Here is a 21,578-nt window from a genome sequence, read left to right as displayed (position 1 = left end):
GGCCGGCTTACAGAGAGGAATGATAAACCAGTGGCTATCATGCTAGTTTAATTGAAGTAAGATTCGAGTCTCAAAAACCTGCACTTTTTCATCATATACATGCATCATCCTGCATTCATTATTGCATCATGCATCATACATACATATCATGCTAGTCTTCAAACCGGGTCACAACATAAACTTTTGTAGGGGCAAATAAATCTTTGATAGCAAAAATGGTCGGATTTTCACCATGGTTTATCATAGCCAGTATTAAATGATTGGGGTTTTTTCAATCCAGCTGAGGAGAAATAAATATTCTTGAAGACCCAGTCTATCACACATTGTTGAGTTGGTACATTACATATTGCTGAGCTGGCCTATCACAGATAATGTCGGGTCATTTAATTGACCAGCTCTGGGATTTCTTCAACTTGTGCTTTGTAGTAAACTACACCACTTATGGATTTCTCAAACATAAATTTGCTAGGTTGCACCGCAACCACAAGCAGGGATTTCATTTCAAGCACAAAGACATTATTCCAGGATATTTAGACAAACAATATAATACCGGGTTGCTTTACAACCACATTCAAGGATTCATTCAAGTCAAGATAACTTCTGAACTATATTATGATGGGATATATTATTCTCACATAGTCCCAAGTCACTTCAAGCATATGACCCGGCATTTGGGGGCTACATCATATGATGTTTTTCTTTTTGAAGGAGAAGTACATATAAGTCCCAAGTCGCTGCACGCAAACAACCCGACACTTGGGGGCTACATTGCTCAGATCAAATTTTCTAAAGTTCCAAGTCGCTGCGCGCATGCCACTTGTCACTTGGTTGCTAAAGTATTCAGCTGTTTAATAGATTATGAGGTCCAAACTGAAGGCCCGACCCATCACATACTGATGAGCCGACCCTTGGGGGCTACACATGTGAAAAGCAAAAAAATCAGCTTATAACTGGCGACTCAAATGGACAGCCTAGATTTCTCAAAGCTATCAACAAACCCAAGTTCAAGTCCTAGGTTGTTGCATGCAAACCAACCTGGAACTTAGGGGGCTACACTAGATGAAGTTTCATAAGTATAAGACAATTACAAACCCCAGGCCGCTGCACGCGAGACCCGACACTTGGGGGCTACACAGTGAAGATATTTTCCTACGCGAAGCACCAAGTCATCATTAACTGATAAACTTAGAGCTTGGAGGATACATGTAGTATGGAGATAAAAAAGAGAGGAAGAACGTATTCAAATGATAATCTTTTGAGTGATCCAAATATCATTTCTTGGTGGAGTAGAAGCTTTGAAAGTCAGCTCAATATCACATAAATTTATTTAATCACGATAATTTTATCAAAGTCGACTGGAGTCTGGTTATTTGCAGCACCAACAATCACGACCCGACATCATCAATGATCATGACCCGACAGAGTCTATATAAGCAACCTGGCTTCACAAGTTGGAAGTGGTTTAACAATGGACGAATTTCTATTCCCAATATTTTTCATCAAAACTGAAGCAATGGAAGTCAGATCAACTTCACATGGTTTTGTTATCTCCAACATTTTCATCAAGCCAAAGCATTGGGGGCCGACTCAACGACATATGGGTGTTTTTTTCCAATATTTCATTGCAAAGGACACCGACCACCAGGACGATTGTGAATACGGCTCGAAGAAACCAGGATTTTTCGTGGATCCACTTCATTGAAATAAGATGTGAAAGGAGCAAGCTGGTCCCTTAACGTATTCAATATTCTTTTTTCAAGAGCTTACCATTAATAAATTCAAGCTAACTTGGGGGCTAATTTTGGGTATATACCCCACAGTTTGACCCCGGACAAGAGGTATGACCCGACCCATCACCTGACGGCTCATGGGTTACCCCGCTCGTCGGGTCGAACTGGATAACAAGGCCCAAGGCCAAGTGTGCAAGCCGACATTGAGGCAGCTCATGGATTGGCCTGGAGGGTGTTTCACAGAGAAGGCACAAGAAGAGGAGGAATTTCCTCCAAGAGAAGCGAGACCCGGATTAGGATTGAAGAGAAGCTAGTCCAAGTCCTAGTAGGACTATATGTAAGCCTAACCCTTCAACTTATATAAGGAGGGGAAGGGCACCCCAAGAGGGATAAGTTAAGTGTCACACCCTCTATTTTAAATCTCCGAAATAAATTAACTTATCTAAATAATTAAGACCAGTTAAATTTTTTGTGAGTGCTTGTGATGCTTGATGTGATTGTTGCTTGCTTGCTTGTTGGTTTGCTTGTGTTTTAAAATCACATATTTCCTACTACTCTGTAGACTCACCTCCTTGACCCAAACCCTTTCTCACTGATCATGCCATGTGTATAGGACCAAAAACGATTTTTACCTAATACTAATTTTATCAAAAAACATTTATATAATTCAGGCTTTCAAAAACCCCCTAAGTTGGGATTTTTTTACTACAAGTCCTCAAATTAGGGAAGGTGCTTTCCACCAAATATTTTTTTTAAATTCCATTATTAGAAAGACTTCCAAAAACCAAAGATGATTAATTTAAAAGCTTTTTTCTATTTTACTTAAATACCTTTTTCTGAGGCAAGAAATGGTCTTTTATGAAGGAAAATTATTTTTCTTGCTTTGAAAATATTTGAAAAAATTCAGGGAAACTCAGTGGACATATATATTCCATAAATAAGAGTTTCAACACATGGCCATGTTCGAAATATTGGACAAAACCCTTCAAAACCCTTTTTGTCTATTTCAAGCTTTTGGAATATTTTCATAAAAAATATTCTCAATATATCCTAGTAAAATGCTAGAATTTCACACATGATATATGTAATGATCTTGCCAAGTTTCATCTCGACACAAGTTGATTTGATTGAGCTAAATATTCCAAAACCCTATGTGTGCAGATCCAAATTTGAGGAACTCTACATTGCCAAGTGCCTCCAATAGTGCTCAAATTTTGTGGACATGTTCGGATACTCCAATAATGTATCCATACCAAGTGGTGCATCAACGAGAGTAGATGAACTTGTCCAAAACCCCTCAAAACCTTCCCTGCTGATTTCTAGAATTGGGAAACTTTCTCCAATTGATCCCAAGCTTTTTGGGCATGCCTTAATACTCAAATAATGCCACAAAAACAAGTGGTGCATTAGTGGGAATTAATTTGCATGGTTTTATCAATAGAAAGATATTTCTGCCCATTTATTGGGTTTTTGAAGTCTACAATTGGAAACTTTCTCCACCAAATCCCCAATTTGGTGTACAAGCTCATTTTGACCTAACATGTGATCGTGTTAAGTTTCATAGCAAGTGGACTCGTTATGCTAGCCCTATCACCCATCAAACACCTTCTACTCACTTACCAAACTTGCTTCTTTGGCACCTTCTACTAATCTCCCTGAGCTCAAATTTTTACCACAGCTTATTCTATCCCTCTATAACCTCCACTAACTTTGCCATGGCCCTTGGTCAATTAATGGTGGGTGACTCCATCTCTCGACCTCTCCTTTTTACCATGGCAACCCCTCTTTTACCCTCTTTCAACATTTCAGTTCAAGCCAATGCCGCACCTCTAGTATGCTAATGCACTATTTGAAGAAAAGATTTGGCATGCTCATGTGGAAAATATGAGCAGCCCTTGTGAAACTTGATTTTTGGCAGAATTGTGGCCTTGAACTGCAAGTGCTAGCTACACTCCTCTCCTTGATCTGAAACTTGGTAGACTTGGAGTTCTTGCATAGCCAGGACTACTAGACATGGATTCATCCCAAGATCTCCCTAGTAAAAACCCTCTTTGCTAGACCGAAGTTTCTTGTTGCAAACTTAAGCAGAGTTGAAACCCAGCCTAACCTGCTCCACTCAGGTCCCAATTGCACCAGTGCTCTCTGGTGTGCATGCCTTGCATGCTAGACACCTCGTACTAGCCAAAGGGTGGTCCTAGACAAGCTTCCGCATGGTTACCATGCTGGTTGCATGGATTAATGGCGCTCTGCGCCTTGTCTTCTTCCTGAAGGTCATGTCGAGCAACGACAGCATGTCTTAGGGCGCCATAGGATTCCGCTATCCACCCTTGACCCCCTCAACGATGCCAGCAAGGCTCCAAAGCTACTCAGGCCGCATGTGCCGTCGTGCCCAAAGCATTCGAGGCCACCCGAGATCCTCTCGTCCCCCCTTTGTTTTTGTTTTCCCCGAGTGTCGTGACCCTCCTGGTTCACTCCCCTCCCTTCTAAGCTACTTCCTGGACCATCCACTCTTCCTCTGTCTTTCATCTCCGTTCATGGCCGAAACATATCCGGCGACCACACCTCAAAATTCACCACCATGTCGGGCTCTCCCTCGCCCCTGGCAATTCTAGTGCCCCTCCTAGCCATCGCACGCCCCTCCCTGTGATCCTTTTTCTTTCCGGGTGGCCGGAGCATCGCTGGCATGGTCGTTGGTGGCGACCTCCGCCACGGCCAAAGCCCCTCTGCCCCCAGCGCTCCCCGGTGGAGACAAGAGTCCCAAATTGGAGCGGCTTTCTGTTTCGAGCACGCTGGTCGCCAGAGGCTCACCGGAGGTAGCTTGGGCCACGGGAATGGTGTGGACGCCCGCTTGGCCTTGCCTCCCCTGCTCTCCCTTGTTCGTGCGGGAGGTGGGGGACGAACCTAACAGGCATGGGCAACCTGACGGACCAGGCCCGCCACGTTAAGTGGAAGCTCCCAAGCGCGCTTCGTCTCTCCACGCAGGAGGCACATTCGGTGCAGTACACCTTCGACATGGCCCCCTTCGCGGGCTAGGCTGAGCCACTAGGCCGTCCTACCTTCTTCCCAGCGCCACTGGGAGCAATGTAGCATCTCCTAAATGCCTTCCCCCTTTTCCTTATTTTTTGAGACTAATTAATTCATAGAAAATTCACGGTAGCTCCAACAATGATGATTCAAAATCCTAGATGCTTCAAAAATCTATACCTATCCAAATATGTGCTGCGCACATTTTTCCAGAAAATTTTTCTCCACTCTTGTAATTGAAACTTCAAATTTGAATATTTCAAACCCACCTTGCAAAAATCGTAGGGAGCTCAAATCAACTCCAAATGGAGTGATTCCAATTTCGACAGACTTCAAACATAATTCTCTATTTTTCCCACTGTTCAAGAATTCGTCCGATTAACCAGTTAACTTGCCAGTTAATCTCTACTCTTAGGGTGACCAATCGAATAACACCTATTCATCGTGTTAACTTGCCGTGTCGATTAATTGGCCAGTTAGACCGATTAATCAGTTGTCATACCAATTAATCAGTTGCCACACCGATTAATCTCTACTGACCCATTAACTCGTGGGCAAATGAATCCCAAAATTTTGGCAAATAACCCATCCGACCCTCTTGCTACTAAATACCTAGGGTTTGTCCCTCCTCCCGCTTCGTGATTCTCCTTTCATCCTCTCCTAAACTGGTTGGTGGCTAGCCGTGTCCTCACCGGTGCGAGTCACCACACTACATCTGCAACATCTAGTTGCTCCGCCATTTTGGTCGCCTGCGTGGACCCCACCCCCTTGGCCACTCCCCATCCTCTCCCATGAGATGCTCCCCAATATCTTCCTCATCAGCATCACCAGCAGGCAAGGTACTACCATCTTTCCCCCTATCTTAGTGGACAATCCAACATTCATATATTAGTAGATTATGAATTACAATTTTGTAGATGGGTGGATGGAACTGTTGGTTTTGGTTGTTATGTGTAGTATATTGTGTGATCTATGTTAGCAAGTATATTGATAAGTTTAAATGTTTAATTGATAACTTTAAGTTTTGAGGTTTTATATATTTGATGTACAACGATTATCAAATTTACATCTTGTTTATTTTTTATATGCCTACAATAGAATATTTTGGAATATTACATAGCTAGGTGTGTGGAATTATGGTATAATACATAAATAATCTTGATATAAGTTGGCAAGTTTCTATTTAATCTACCAATTAATGGTGGAATAATTAATCCACTTAATAGTACGATTCACCGTTTAGTCGCTACTCCCAAGCCGACCGAGTAGCAACCGGTTACCGATTTCTTAAACATTGATTTTTCTAGCCTTAGTGAGCATTTTTCTCTCGCATTGTGTGTGCTAGGTCAAATAAATAGCCCCTATTATCATTCATTCATTTTTAATAAATGTTTCTAATTCCATAGGAAATTCATACCAACTCCAAATCCGATGAAACCATTTTATAAATGTTTCTAAATTCATGCCCAATTAAATGAGAGCCTCCACTCATTTTTAATAAAATATTTTCTGTATACTTCTTATGGGGTCCGTGATGCCTCCATTTCCACCATCGAAAAATCTCTGGTGATCTCAAGAAGCTTTAGGTTCTTATGACTAGAGATGTCGAAGAAAAATAGAACTCCTATTTATAGAGCACTTTTCTTTTCTGCATGATGTGTGGCTTACTGTGGTTGTTTCCAATGATAGTTGACGAAGTAGATGAAGTACTCGGAGATAGACGAGAAGCATGAGAAGACCTCGAAGACCTTGCTGGATCAGGCAAGTAACCCTTTGACCATTCCTAAGAAACTTTTATTTGCATGTCATATAGCACCTTGCTTATGCATATATTCATGTTGGATAGTAGACCCCCTTGTTGGGTTGTTTCCGAAAGACACCTCGTTTCAACATGCACTTGGGCATGACCCTACCAGCTATGAGGGTTGTGTATGTGGGATGTAGTCTGCTGCTAGTAGTTTCTACGCAAACAGGGATGGGGATATGCATGGTGATGATGAAGGGAGTGTTTACAAAGGCTTTTCAAAAAACACGTCGGGTGCCACTAATGCCCGAGGGTGATGGTGTTGAGATGGATGACCACTTGAGAAAGGTGTGGTGTACTAAGAAAGGTTTTGTGTCTGTGGTTTCAAAAACGGGATTAGATTTAAGATTTGTCGACCGTCCCATCCTTACATCTGCGATCACGATACCCCAATATAGGAACGGAGCTTTGTTGACGACTTTGGTCGATGCTAGCAGAGAGCCCGCATTACTAGTGGCGAGAGTGGCATGGTCACTCTCGTGATGGGGTCGTGTCAGGTAGGGGGACCAAGCTGTTTTTACACGTTCCGGGCACACAGTTGCGTGCCCTCATGGATGGTACGATCTAGATGGAGGCTCGTATGATGTACATCATGAGGGATGGCACCAACGAGTGTATTCTTTGATTAGTGTCACTAGGGGAAAGGCATTGTTCGGGTGCTTACCTCGGGTATCTAATATACCGCGAGTCGAGGATCAAAGTTCCCCGAGTCTTCTGGGTACAACGCGCAACCTCTGCAGAGTGTAAAAATATTCGAATAGCGGTGTCCATGGTCAAGGACAGTTGGGTAATCCTGCTTAACTACGTCCAGTTGTTTCCCCATAAACCAAGTGTGTGTATGTGGGATAGTATGAGAAAAAGATGGTGATATGGGAAAGATGATGCTTGAGCTAAGTCAGGTGACTTGGCATGGTGGGTGGACATGGGATGTTCGACCCTTAGTTGATATTGATATATGTAACCTACTCATTGGGTTACCGCTATGCCCTGTGATGCATGCTGCCCAAGAATTTGATCATGTTGTTGCACTAGGGAAAACCTGTTTTCCGTAAAAAAATAGGATACCAGTGTTATATCATGTTTCATTATTGCCTTGTTCCACAACATGGGTTGCTTGTGAGTACAATCAAAGTACTCATTGGCTTGCCACTAGTTATTTCATTGAACAGGTAAGAGAGAACTGGAGATGGTGAAGAATACTGTGGTGACGTTCCTACGAGCTAGAACGCTTCCCAGTTGGAATGCGTGTAGGTTAAGGCTGATGGCATGGGTTCATGCTCTCAACCAAGATTCCAGCTATTAGTTGAGTTTGGTGTGTTGGCCTTCAAGGCCCTATCTATGTAAGACTTGGTTGTATTGTCATTATTTGTAACAGACGGTATGTATGAATGTAAGACTCTTGTTATTCAGTTTCTGTGTGTTCGGTGAGCATTGATCTCTGGGATCACTGAGCGCGTACATTCCGTGGCCACGAGTTATAAGTCGATGTCCCCACATTAAGCCAGGACAAGACAAGTCATTAGAGATAGACATATTAGAAACCCTCGAGACTGGAGCTAGCGATTCTGCACCCTTGTAATAGAGATTATCATCATCATCCATACACACAAAGTAGGACGTTGGCTTTTACCTCCATCGGAGGGGCCAAACCTGGGTCAATTCGCGTCTCTTGATTCCGACCAACCCCTCTCAAGCCACCACCTAGTTGTGATGGCCTCACACCTCTTTCCTTTCATGAGGACATTTGTCATGACAAAACCATGAGAATGGTGTTGATGGAGTTCTCCACCTTCTCCGGGTCATTGGTGTACACCACCGTGAGGTCCGTCTTTCTCAAGTGTGTGTCCACATGATTCACACCGAACTTCAATGGAGCGCTGTTTATTGTGGCATCGAGGGTGTTCTTATTTTGTTCTGGGGCATCATGAAAAGCGTGAAGATACTATGGTTAATGGCCTTGGGTATAAAAGGGGGCCAGATGTCCTGGAAAACCGGCACATACAAATGGCAGTTTTTGCAGCACGTGATTCAGTCTTGAAGCACGTAACTGCATGGGGCGACATGTGTGGCGCGACCAATTGCATATCGATCCCCGAACATAATCATGGGAAGGCAACAACCACTGGCAGAGGGTGCACGGAGGGACGCGAGAGCAGAGCACTTGGAGGGACGCGAGAGTAGAGCGCCATGAGGAATGCAAGGTCGAACCAGACCATGTTGTACTTGTCCTCGTCAAGCAACATGTCCATAACATAGGAGTTCTCCACCCACAACGGATGGTTGGTGTACACCACCGAGAGCCCCATACGTGAACCTTTTGTGCGTGTACACTACGCCATGCACGGTGAACTTGCGATCGTCGTCGGCAGCTGCTGGGAGGGCCATTGGAGCTGTGCAGGATACTCTCGGTCATGGTTGTGCTTCTTAAGGTCCAGATATTAATTGTCAACTGCATATTAAGGTCCATATATTAATCATAGTTGCATACTAAGGAAAAAAATAGTACTACCAAAACACCAGTCTCATATGATGCCATTTGAATGATTGTATCACAAATGATAGAAATAGTACAAAGATTCAAATACCAGAATTACAAGGCTCGTATTCGAAGATTACAAGGTTCAAACCGATAATATAAAGAAATTTAGCTTATACAGAAACTTTGTCATGCAGCTCAGACGCTAGTGCTGATTAGCTGAACATGAACATATGAGAGGTTCATGCTGATCTTACAACTAGTTTCACAACTTCAGTATTTACGCAAAGGGATCCACCACTCACATGTCATGTATGGGCTTGACATAAGGTCTTTCGAATAGTGTGTCAGATGAAGTTACAAAATGAAATTGAGCTTATGTAGAGCCTTTTCCATTCCGTCCTAGTCACCGGACCTCATCAGCAAACCATTCTTTTTTGTGGAGTAAATGTTGGGAAAATCTTATTATCTTTAGCACACTTGCTCTCACAACGAAGAACATGGCAAATATAATCTCCGGTAAGGTCCCTCGATAGGAGCTTAAAGTAATTTCTAAGAGATGGAGATCGAGGCATTCAATGGAATTGTTATATTGTATCACATTATCCACTACCTGGCCTAATCGTATGTTATATTGTGCTTCGACACACAAGGGACCTATTTGATTTGCATGTTTTCCAAAATTGAACTCCCTTGTGGTTAACATTTAACATGAAAGGATCATCACCTCGATATATAACTTCTCTAGACACGAAAACCATCTCAAGAATCTAACAACTTGGTCCAGATCAAGGCTGATAGATTCTAGTGCGAAGACCTTCATTGTGACCAGATATGGGGTCGAGCTTGTTGAAATCATTTTCTGGATGACAGACGAACATACATCTTGAATAGAGAAAACTAAATGTTAACTTCAAGAAGGAGAAGAAGTAGATTGTTGTACTTGGATGGTTTGGATCCAATAACAAGTCCACAGAAGTTGACATGCGAGTAGCCAAAAACTGTCAACTTCGACGCATAAATGACCCTGATTCTTGTTGGACCTTGTTGATCAACTACAACTAATCTCTCAAGTAAAGGCACGTCCTCAATGGTCATTTGGTGATTCAACTTGTGTGATATCTTGTTGCAGCACCAGCAATACACAAATTTTTTCCACAAACTCATGGAGGCAATGTGGAGGCTACTCAACCCATTGATCGCCTGAAGTTAAAGGTACTCGAGCACAATACAGCGGTGAAGCACGCGCTCGAAGTCGTCATTGGGGATGTAGACAATGACGAGCTCGAGGTGCTTCCGTCAAGGTAGTTGATACCTCTCCAACGTATCTATAATTTATGATTCTTCCATGCTATTATATTATCATTTTTTTTGGTAGTTTATTTACCAATTAATATTATTATAGCACTAACCTATTAACCAAGTGCCTAGTGCGAGTTGCTGTTTTCTACATGTTTTTGGCTTTTCAGGTTTACAGTACAAAACGAAGTCAAATTGCCACGAAAATTTAATATGATTTTTTCTGGACCAAAACAAGACCTGGAAACTTAGGGAGGAGACTAGAGGAATCACGAGGGAGGCACAAGCCAACAATGCGCGTCTAGGGGGTAGGGCGTGCTGTGTTGCCCCGTGCTCCCCTAGGCTTCCTCCTTGTGCCCCTCTGTGGCCTATAAATTCACATATATTCCAAAAAGATAGAGAGGCACCCGAAACACTTTTTCCACTGCCGCAAGTCTATGTTCCATCGTGTGCCCATTTGGAGCCGTGTTTTGGTGCCCTGTCGGAGGCGGAATCGATCAGGAAGGGCCTCTACATCATCCTTGCTACTCCCATGGTGATGTGTGAGTATTTCACCATAGACCTACATGTCCATAGTTAGTGCTTAGATGGCTAACTCTCTCTCTCTCTTGATCTTCAATACAATGATCATCGCATCTTTGCTTTTATCTATTCGATGTAATTCTTTTGGGCGGTGCGTTTGTTGGGATCCGATGAATTGTGGGTTTATGTTCAGATTATTCATGATAAATATTTGAGTCTTCGCTGAATTCTAAATATTATTCTTATGTGCATGATCATTATAGCTTTGAAAATCTCTTCGTTCTACTGATTTTCTTTGGCCAAGTAGATTGATTTTTCTTCAGTGAGATGGGTGCGCTGTAGTGGGTTCAGTGTGATGTATTTCTATATCGTAGTGTCATAACTCTAGATGCATGCTGGATAACGATCGATGAGTGGAGTAATAATAATAGGTGCTGGCAGGAGTCGGCCTGTTTTATTATGGACATGATACCTATATACACATGATAATTGCCGTGAATATCACATAACTATGCGCTTTTCCATCAATTGCCCAAAATAAATTTGTTTGCCCACCGTATGCTTACTTTCATGAGAGATGCCACTAGGGAAAACTATGCCCCCCAGGTCTATTCACTTATAAGTTTACAAACACTACAATACCTTGTTGTTCTTTATTTTATTTTGCAATTTACAATAATCTACTACCAAGCACACTACTTACAAGCTTGCAAATAACGAGTCCATGGGGATTGACAACCCTCTTGCCAGCGTTGGGTGTAAGTGTTTGCTCTTTTGTGTGTAGCCATTGATGACGGGGTTTGGTCTTTACTCCAATTATTTCTATAAACCCTGGTTATCTACTGAGGTAAATACTTACCTATATTGTGTTGCATCACCCATTCCTCTTCATGGAAAACCCAACATAGATCACAAGTATCAGGAAGGATTTCTGGCCGTGTTGCCGCAGAGTATCATCAACCTACTATCAAGTAACTTTACACAAAATATCATTCACTTGTTCTTCTTTTTATTTTCTATTATATTTTGCTTTCTTCATAAAAAAAAATAATACAAAAATATTTATCTTTTCTACTTGCTAGTTTCCTTGTCTTGCTACGTTTGCTTGAAACTTCTATCATGTCTGTATTTGAGAAAGTTATCATCGAAAGCGCTAGTGAAGATAGAGCTGGTGACTTGGATGAGGAAAGACTAAAATCAAGTCCCTACTAGTAATACTCACACGGCTCTCAATTCCAAAATTTATCATGTGGGCAATGGGAACATTATTGGAAATAATCTTATCCAAGAATTCTTTGAGTATTCAATAGTTTACCCTCTTACTAAAGGATCCATACTTCATTAAACAAATTGTTATGTGGATGCTATTACCATGCTTATTTTGAAAATGAAAAAAATTGCGCATCTCCATCTTATGCTTCAAAACATATTTTTGGGACTCCCTAGCTGACGTGATCCTGAGATTAAGAAATATTCTATCAGTGTCCTCATGCATGAATTTGATTATATTTCGCGTGAAGCAAAATAAAGTTTTGCCTTCTATGGAATAAAATCCGAACGTCCTCCGATAGAAGCAATCCTCCATAACAGAGATGTTATGCGTATGTTGGAATTTAATGACTATCATGGATTTGACATGAATATGAGGAATGTGCTTCCTGAAGAATTAACAAAGTACTTATTTCTCGATGCTTGTGATAAAGTTGAATAGTTTTATAAAGGAATTAATGGAGGGTTTAGTGAATATTGGCAATATAACACTATCAGGGAACCTATAAGTGATGAAATCCATGTCTTATATGAAGAACCCTTTGATGATAGTGATGTGAGAAATAATATTATAAATCCTTTTAAACACTTGAGATATTCAACTAGGTTTGACAAAGGTGGTTTGTTAAGTAAAATTTTGGAGGAGCTAATTTTGAAGGACATGAAGGGTCCAACAGTTGATCATACGTATTATGCCTAGCTAGGGCCATAAAACAATATCGCTAGTCGGGAGACAACCCAATAGTTATCTTTATATTTTTGTTGTTACTTTTTGTTTCTGTGTCATAACATTATTTTTTCATATTTAATTATTTGTTTTTGTATTTATTTTAGTGTTTGTGCCAAGTAAAGCCTTTGGGATGTCTTGCATGACGAGTAGAATTGATACAGTGCAAAAACAAAAACTTTAATATCCAATGCAGAATTTCTATGATTTTACTGGAACGGATTTTTTATCTGATTTTTTACACAATATTTGTATAAATATGCCCCAGGTATTAGTAATTTTTCATAATTGTTGGAGTTACATACGTATGGTACTTAACTATATCATTATAGAATGATCTGTTTTAGACAGATTCTATTTTGTGCTTGCATAGTTTGCTTGTTTTGATGATGCTATGGATTATATAGGGGGGTATAAGTCATGAGAAGTTAGAATATAGTACCTTATGCAATAATAAAATATGAATCAATTTATAATAGGACCTAAATTATTTGATATGTTTATTATACTAATGGATCTCACGAAGTTTGTGTTGAGTTTTATGTGCTGAAGTTTTCAGGTTTTGGGTGTTATCGCGATGGATGAACGAATAAGGAGCGGCAAGAGCATAAGCTTGGGGATGACCAAGGCACCAGAAGGTAATATTCTAGAAATACTCAAGTGTATAAGCTTGGGAATGCCCCGAAAAGCATTCCCTGTTTCGTGTCAATCCATCGGTATGTCACTTGGAGCTACATTTTTATTCACCACATGATATGAGTATTGCTTGGAGCGTCATTTGCTTTAGTTTGCTTTTTTGTTTCAGTTATCCACAACCATCATTCAATGAATACACCCACTCGAGAGGTACACAAGATCACCTTGATTTATTAGAATACTCTTTGTGCTTCACTTATATCTTTTGAGCTTAGCAGTGGCTCTAGTACTTCACTTATATCTTTTAGAGCACAGTGGCGTGTAGATTTTATATAAATAATTGCACTCTCATTCTTCACCTATATTTTTTGAGAGTTAATAGATAGCGATGGTAATTTGCATGAGTTATAAGACTAGTTCAAAATTAATAAGTATTCAATGAGTGCATAATCAAAACCACATATGGCACACAAAAGAGAAATTATGGTTAATGATATTAATGTGGTAATGTGAAAAAACATGGGTGCATGGTCATTGATTAATATACGTGTCATGATTTAGAGGTGTTAAGTCGTTGTTCATCCAAGTATTTTTAGGGCACGTTGATGATGTGTGAGCAAACTTATTCTTCGCTGAAATCCTAGTGCTTTTTAAGTCGGGGGCGCGCGATGGTTAACTCCTACCAACCTCCTTCCAAGGGGCATGTGAGTAGTGATTTGATTGGAGAGAGCTAATAAAATTTTGCAATAAGTTTGTGGGTTCTTTAGGACTAATGTGAACCCATGGATACATGCACTCTCACGTCCACATATTTTCTAGCCTCTTCAATACCGTGCATAGCCCATTCTCACCTTGAGGATTGGTGCAACTTTCGCTGGTACATCCAAACCCCATGGCATGATACACTATATTTCACAAAAGCTTCATTATATCTTCCTGAAAATAACCACCTGTGACAGCCCGATGCCGACTCCCCAGAAGATTCCCCTTTATCTCCGTTTCCATCGTGTGATTATATTTTGTTTGTTGCATCATCATTTAGTTTGCATCGTCGCATCATGCATGGCATCTTGCATCGCCTATCGCGTGTGGTGTTTTGAGTGTGTGTGCTTCGAGTGCTCACCGAGTCTTAGTGCGATAGAAACTCCCCTCCTCTCTTCTCTTTTATTTGTTTTGGGGTTGTGTAAAAGATTCCGTTTAAACCCCTTTTAGAAATCGTCTTCTTTTAAAACTCCTTTTGTTAAAAGATGGGGGCAACCCCTTGGGTTTTTCTCTTATTTCTTCTTTTATTTCATTCCTAAACTAGAGTTGCATTTTATTTATAAAAGGGGTTTGATTTTATTCTTTTTGTAAAAAGGGTTTTAATTTTAATTCTTCAAAAGGTTTAATTTTTATTCGTTTAAAAAAAGCCCAATCTATTTTTAATGTTGGTGTATATTTTTAATGGAGTAAAAGGCATTTTTGGATTTTTTTTAAAACATTTTCTTTTGTGTTTGTTCTCTCCTTTTATAAAAAGAAAAGAAAATTAAAGAGAGAGAGGGAGGAGTTGCCGGCCAGGCCTAAGGCCTAGCTGGCCAACCCTAGCGTCCCCAGCCCGGTTCCCCCTCGTCCTCTCCCCGCAGCCCCGTCTTCCCCGTGCTCGTCGACCTTCCCCAGCCCACGATCCCCTTCTCTCCCTTTGTTCCCTCCTCGCCCGATCCCCTCTCAGCTCTCCCATGCCATGGCCTCCCCTGGCCTCAAGCTGCTGCAGCCTGACGCCAGCAGCTTCCCCGCGCCTCCTGCTCCCCCCGCGCGCTAGCTCCGGCTGCGCCTCCAGCCCCGCCGTGCTGCCCGCCTACAGGAGATCCTGTACCCGCGCAGCCCAGCTGTGCCGAGGTACCCGAGCTCCCTACCCGCGCCTCCAGCCGCCGCACGCCGCCCTGGCCTCCAGGTCGCACCGACCCCTGCCCCTAGGTTGTCGCCTCGTCCCTCGCCTCCAGGCCGTCATGCCTGCACCGTTCCCCGCGCGCTGCCCTAGCTCTGCTTCGAGCTGCGTCCCTCGCCATGCCTTGGTCCTCTACGCACCGTCGTCCTACCGTGCTCGTCGGTGCGCCCCCGGTGCTCGCCTTGCTGCTGGAGCCGTTGCTGCCGAGCTCTGCTGTTGCTGGCTGTTCTGCTTCTGCCGCTGCTAGGTTGTAGATGCTGCTTGCTGCGCTTGCTTGCTAGCCTGCTTGCCTGCTTGCGTTTTGCAGCTGGTGGTAGTTGCTGGATGTGTGCCATAGCTGCTAATGCTTGCCTAGTTGCTGCGTTTTGCTGTTGCCTGAAGCTGCTGCTAGCAGTTAGCTTGTGCTGTTGCTGCTTTGCCTGTTACGGCCGAAGCCTATAGCTGCTGGCCGAGGCATCTTGCTGCCGCTGTAGCTGTTGCATGACGGTTTGCTTGCTTCTAGATGCAGTTGATTATGCTTGGTTGCTGCTTGCTAGCTATGCTAGTTGTTGTGCCAGCTGCTGCTTAGTGGCTGCTGCTAGATGCTTAGTTGTTGTTGCTGCCAGCCAATGCTAGATGCTATAGCTTGGCATGCCTGTGCCGTTGCTTGCTTGCCAGCTAGCTTGTTAGTTGTAGTTGCTGCCGCCGTAGTTGCTAGTTGCCATAGCTGCAAGCTGTTGTTGTTAGATGCCTTGCTGCTAAGCTAGTTGCTGTTGTTAGATTGTGGCATGTTACCGTCGTGTCGCGTGCCGTCGCCGCTTAGACCATCCCCGACGCCGTGGGTCGTCGATAAGTTCGCCGAGTTCCACTACGTCCTCGAGGACCCCCGGAACTTCTTCGACTACCGATGTGAAGACCCGTGAACCGACGCCGAGCGAACGACTACCGTCGACGAGACCCGAGTACCACGACGACCTTTGTTCTTCTTCACCGATCCGAAGCGCTCTGATATGCACGCTTCGAAGGTATACCGTTGGAACGTGTCGTGTAACGAATGCATGTTGTATGAGATGTACCGTACGTTTGCGCCGTATGCATGCCCGTTGCACGTTGTCTTATTTCGTCGTGCCCCGACACATGGGAACCCGGTAGCGGGATCACCCCATTCTTTATTTAACGTTCCAGCACACGCTTCCAGTTCATTGGCACCGATATCTCACCGAGTTATCGGGATAGGAACGTTGTCGTGGCATTGTTTCCGTTTTGCCGCCATGGTTTTCTTTCTCTCACCATGGCGACACATGTTTATTTCTCTTCTTGCCGTGGTGTTGATGAACTTGCATGCATGTCACATTCATGGCATATATATCTTGTGTTGCATGTTTCTTGTGATGTAGCTCCGATCTATGCTCCGCGTGTTAACCGTCTAGGATGCCATGCAGGACCATCACTTCACCCTTGCCATGTTAACAACAATTTAATATTGCCGTGTAATTAAACGGGAGTGAACTAATAATTAAATGTGGAGTTTTGTCGATATGCAACTCGTTGCATATCGAGCTTCACTTAATGTGTAGTGTTTGTCTGAGGTGAATTGCCATGCCATGCCTTGCATTTTCACCCGTTCATGCATCATAGTAGGGTGTGCATCATGTTGTGCATCGTGTGCTGAATATCTGTGTTGATGTTTGTTTCCGGTTTGCTCCATCTCGATAGAGTTCCGGAAGCATGTCGAAATGTGAGGACCGTTCAACTACATCGGTTTGACTGCTTCTCGGAGTTGTTCTTCTTCCAAGCGGGATCTCAGGCAAGATGACCATTTCCCCAGATACCATTACTATCATTGCCATGCTAGTTATTTCGATGCTTTCGATTATGTCTCGTTGCCTACCACATGTTAAATATCAGCCTCTCAACAATGCCATGATAACCTTCAACCTGATCGACCTAGCAAACCAGTGTTTGGCTATGTTACTGCTTGCTTAACCATGTTGTTAGCGTTGCTAGTTGCACGTGTAGTTTCTTCCATGTGAAAACATGGGTTCCTTGTTATATCACCATATTAATGCTATTTAATTTAATGCACCTATATACTTGGTAAAAGGTGGAAGGCTCGACCTTTCTAGCCTGGTGTTTTGTTCCACCTTTGCCCCTTAGTTTCGGCTACCAGTGTTATGTTCCATAAATGATAATTCGTTTTAGATTAAAGCTCGCCTGGCAAGGCCCAACATTGGTACTAAATTTTCCCAACATAATAACTTTGTTAATACTGAAAGCATAGGGCGTGATGAACCCGAGGAGTAATTTCACATAATACAGGTGGCCAGTGCTGATGGTGCTGGTCCAAAACAGAGACCGTGCGGGGCCAACCCGGGGCAACTCGGGAGATTTCGATCAGGCCACCGTACGCTTCGCTTATCCGTCGTGTCCGGAGAACGAGATACGTGGCTCCTATCGGGATCGTCGACACTTCGGGTGGCCTTGCTGGATCAGTTTTACCTTTGACAAGATATCTTGTGCATCGAGATTCCGGTGATGCTTTGGGTAATCTCAGAGTTGAGGTTTTCCACTAAGGAGTCCGACGAGATCGCGAGCTTCGTGATCGAGGATTTCTATGCGGCTTGTAGTAATTTGTGATGGACTAGTTGGAACACCCCTACAGGGTTAAATCTTTCGGAAAGCCTTGCCCGCGGTTATGTGGAAACGTGGAAACTTTGTTTAACACTGGTTCTAGATAACTTGAAGTTAACTTAATGAAAATATGCCAACTGTGTGCGTAACCGTGACTGTCTCTTTCGTGAGTTCCTTCCCCGATTGAGGACACGATGGGGTTATGTCTGATGTAGGTAGGTGTTCAGGATCATTTATTTGGTCATCGGTAGCTCACGTCCGTTATGCGTAGATCATCCCCCTCTTTATCCTTCTACTCGTAAGTTAGCTACCATATATATATATATGCTTAGCCGCCGCTGCAACCTCACCACTTAACCTTACCTCACCCGTTAAGCTTTGCTAGTCTTGGTACCTTTGGAAATGAGATTGCTGAGTCCCCTGTGGCTCACAGATTACTACAACACCAGTAGCAGGTACATGTAAAGGTTACTTGACGCGAGCGTGTTGATTGTTCGTTTGGAGTTGCTTCTTCTTCTTCTTCATCATCGATCTAGGATGGGTTCCAGGCCGGCAGCCTGGGATAGCAAGGATGGACGACGTTCTTATTTTCTCGTTTGTTTTCATCCGTAGTCGGACTCTGCTCTTACTCTTGATGTATATGTGATGTACTGATGTGACTCTGATGTAGCTTGTGGTGAGTGTAAGGCAATTATATATATATATATCTCTTCTTTTCAGTACATGTACTTGTAATGATATCCTATCTTGCGACACGACGAGATGCGCTTCTATCCCCGACGAGGCCCTCGTGCGGAATTGAGGATAGGGTCACATCTTGGGCGTGACAAGTTGGTATCACAGCAGTACCGACCTAGGAGCCCCCTTGATTGATCGAACTTGGCCGAGTCGAGTCTAGTGAAAAACTGCTTTGAGTCTAGTTATATATCAGAGAGTAGGATTCTTTTTTTCTCCTCTTCTATGCTCTGGTGAGGAATCTTGAGGTAATATTTTAATTCTACCCCTCTTCTCACTCAAAAAAATTAGGATCACGCGGACATTTTTGGAATCTATATGATGCCGATGTGACGGAGTTCTGTCTTGGTGCCTCCTGTCTGACTTGATTTCTTCCGGGGAGTTGAGCTCCAGGGGATTCTCGAGCACATCATTATCATTCAGATATCTTAGTATCTCAGGACGAAGGATGTTCGTAATTGCTTCAATACTAGTAGTGGCGAGATAACTCCCGATGTCCCCAGTACTGGTGCAGATTGTTCGGGAGTACTGCCATACTTTGTATCGTTGTGATCACGAGGGTCTGTTGTAGATGATGGTCCGAGATTCTAGTTGTGTGTTGACGGATGTGATACAGGTGACGGGTTAGTATAGGAGTTGTGTGAATATTACTCCTTGTATCCGTGTACCAGATTGCATGAGCAGATATTTCGGGAATTCTTAGGTGGGAATTCAAGTAGTTGCTTATAGGACAATCTTCCAACAAATGCATGATGTTAGGTTGGGGTTCGACATCTACTGGATTCGTTTGTTGACGGTCGACTTACAGCGGTTCTCGTTGTGTCTTAAAGAGTCCTTGTAGCTTCCTATGACTCGGGGATACTTCGTATGTCTGGTGCACTGCCTTCCACTTGATGGCTACTGTAAGGATCGAGCCCGTGCGATCCTGTCCACGAAAATATCGAACGAAAATCTTTCTCATGAGTTTGTTCTGGCTTGTTTCATAAGCCTCACCCCTTTGTTTTGCTGAATATGGTAATTCAAGTTGCTTCGATGTCAAGTGGTGATTTCAGATCTTTCCTTATCTGTGTTCTCATATTTTTATGTGAGCGCTAATTCTTTTGCTCAATCAGTTGTCTTATCAATTCTTGTCAACCAGAGTCGTCTTGTTAATTCTTTTCCAACCGATGTGTTTCTCTTCAAGTGAATTCTATCCTCTCCAATTTTGTAGGTTCAATCTCTCATTTCTTTTCTGGAGTTCATCTCATCTGTACCAAGTTGTCTTTGTTTTCCCCGCCCTCCCACCCTTTTCTTCAGTGATTGGATTTTCATCCAAGAGTTTTCTTTTCATGGTGCTTCCGCTCTCTGTTCTTTTCTCTCTTACCCGGTGATTCATTGTGAAGATTCTCACGAGATTCATGTCATACTTGTTCATTCTTGTCATCCTTACCGGTGAATTTAATTCAGTTGTCCGTGTTCATCATATCCTTTTCATCCTTGTAAATTCTTTCCCATGTTGAAGATTCTTGTCAGCCTCTCTTGTTATTCTTCCATCTATGTTCTATCCGGTGTATTGAAGATATCTCTGAGTTTCGAGTTTTCAATTCTTTTAATTATTTTGAGGTGCTAACCTCATCTAGTCTTCATTTCTACCGATACAATATCAATCTTTCTAGCAATCCTTTCAACGGTGGTTTCTTTGAGTGGGCCCATAACCCACAGGTTCTTTCCCAGGATCTTACCTGGCTCTTTTAATCTTTTCCCAGAGATCTCTAAATCTTTTCAACTATGACGTAAGTATGAATTTCATCAGTCATATCCCTTCGTCAAGATCTATTTGAATTAATTCTCATATTGGCTCAACCTTTCATTCTTCTTTATTCCGGAGAGTCTCATTATCCTTGGTATTGTTTCTCGTCATTCTCTCCATTGAATATTCGAAGGATTGTTCCTCGTAAATCTTGGTCCATTCTCTTGGAGATTCGTTATTTCAGCTTGGTGCCATCATCTTAATTGTTGTCAGTCATGAGTAATCCCTTTCTAGCTATTCGGCGCATTTCTGAGTTTTCATTCTCGATCCTCCGAAGGCCATCAATTTAGAAGATTCTTCGTTCTCATATTTCAGCTTTCATCCTCAATTCTTCTCAATTGTTGTCTCTTCGTTCGTCTCTCGATTATTCCGGTGCCTTGTTCTAGTTTTCTCTTAGGTGGCTCATGATCTCTTCTTTCTCATGTATCTCCATTCGTTCTTGGCTCCCTCATTCATTTCAATTCTCACCGGTGTTTCTTTCAAGATCTCTGTTAGTTGTGCTCATATATGTCTCCTCAATCGTCTCTAGAAGAATAAGTTGTATGCTTAATCCGTTGCTTGTCATCAATTTAATTTGGTGAAGGATTAGCATAACATAATTCTTATTCTTGTTTCATCAAATGATTTCAATTCTTCTTCTGGAGTGGCTCATGATATCAATTCATTTTTCTCAAGTGTTCTTATCTTTTCTTTTCCGGAGTTCCAAGTTTTATCAAGTATCTCTTCATGAAGCTTCATCGAAGTCTTTGCAAGGCTTCAATCTTATTCTTTCATATTTCATATCTTTGCATTATTATTTGTATACGGAGGTCCTTCATGGTGGTTGTCATGATATCAATTAATTCTCAAAGTTTTCTTCAAGATTCTTATTGGAGAACCTCAAGTATCCTTTCTCTTGCATTTCTATGTGCAATTGTTCTTCCTTTATCCTTTGAGGTGGTATTATAACATTCTTGTTAGTGTAGGAGTCTCGAAGAGATTTCCTTTCAAGGATGAGATAATTAAACCCACCAATTCTATGATCATGAGATAT

This window comes from Hordeum vulgare, chromosome 5H (assembly GCF_904849725.1).
Source record: "Hordeum vulgare subsp. vulgare chromosome 5H, MorexV3_pseudomolecules_assembly, whole genome shotgun sequence".
NCBI classification, from domain to species: Eukaryota; Viridiplantae; Streptophyta; class Magnoliopsida; order Poales; family Poaceae; genus Hordeum; species Hordeum vulgare.
Note: the sequence above shows the minus strand (reverse complement) of the source record.